Genomic DNA, 1,467 nt, shown 5'->3' on the forward strand with positions numbered 1-1,467 from the left:
AAAAGGAGCTGTGAAATACAGTAGTGTAGACTGGAAAAAAATAATCAAGAAAGCTAATGTCCTAATAATCAAAACAACTAACAACAGCAACAAAAACTCTCAAAAAAATGGCAGAAATGAAGAAATGGATTAAGGAGTTAATGTTTTACCCTGTAGACAAGATATTTTATGTGAATGAGAAACATCTCTGTAGTGAATGATGGTGATAGTTGGAATACATTGTGAACATATTTAATGTTGCTGAGATACATTTCAAAATCATGGCTTAAATGAGGCATGCATGTGGCTCACAACTGTAATCTCAGCATTTAGGAAGTGGGGCTAGGAGATCAGGAGTTCAAGATTAGCCTCAGGTACACAGCAAGTGTAAGGCCAGACAAGAAAAACCTTGTCTGAAAAACTAGAAAGCAAGCCAGCTTGAGTTACATTCAATCATGACAGACAGAGATACTTAGCAAAATCCTGTCTCAGAATGATCAAAATAAAAGTGTTTGTGTGGTATGTGGGTGTGGGTATACATGTGCCCACACTTGAGCCCAAAGGTTGATTGAATGTGTCTTCCTCAAACACATTCAATTTCCCTCTTTTTTGAGGCAGAGTCCTCCACTGAGCTTAAATGTCCCTGACTCCACTAGTCTGGCTGGCCATGAGCCCTGGAGTCTGCCTATTCTGTAATTCTATCTACCCTCACCAACACTGGGGTTTCAGACCACACCCCAGCTCTGGGTGGGACTGCTGGGTGCCAGCAGTCCAAATTCAGCAGGCACTTTACCACTAACTCAGCCATCTCCCCACCCCCAGCATGGTAAATATGGTGCTTGCTATATTTTACTCCCTAACAATGTGAGGGAAATGAGGGGCATTGGAAGCAGGAAAGTCTTCATTTAGTCACCAGGCGCTCTTCTCTTTGTGTCGTCACTGGACTTTCCCCTAAGAACCTAGAAACTGAGAGATCTGTGCATCTGAGATAGAGTTCACACTGCTGTATCCCTTAAGTTTTCTGTTGATACAGTAATTTGCATATAGCTCTTCAGCAGGGTTCACTTTGCAAAGGTTTTATCAATCTGAGAGCCTCAGAGCTCAGCAGTGTTACAGAAACTGATTCAGAGCGTCAGCCAGAAAAGCCGACTATCATGCTAGGCTTTTTAGGCTAAAAGATATACTTGCTTTGCTTCTTCCCTGAGCTATTGTGAATGAATGCATATTTTAGCATCTACCAAATCTTGGGATGGTTTAGGAGTGCCATATGAACAATTCACCTATATAACCACTTCAATTCAGTGTGCAAGTTCCTTTACACACTTAGGCTGTCTTCAACTCTGCGGTCCACCGGTGTATTATGAAGGAAATGGGAGACAGAAGGGGCAGCTAAAAGTAGCCATAGTCTATCTTGTATGGCGAATTTAAGTTCAGAGTTGGTGATCTTGCCTATCACCTTTTCAGGGCTTTGGGCAATGCTTCACAAGT

At 42.1% G+C, this 1,467-nt stretch overlaps 1 protein-coding gene across 1 annotated transcript in view; it reads right to left on the reverse strand.

Annotated features, from left to right (window-relative positions):
- Positions 1-1,467, reverse strand: part of LOC116096205 (perilipin-2) — a 52,660-nt gene that overhangs the window by 1,081 nt on the left and 50,112 nt on the right. The gene's annotated exons all lie outside the window — the stretch shown is intronic.

Source organism: Mastomys coucha, unplaced genomic scaffold (assembly GCF_008632895.1).
Source record: "Mastomys coucha isolate ucsf_1 unplaced genomic scaffold, UCSF_Mcou_1 pScaffold18, whole genome shotgun sequence".
NCBI lineage: Eukaryota > Metazoa > Chordata > Mammalia > Rodentia > Muridae > Mastomys > Mastomys coucha.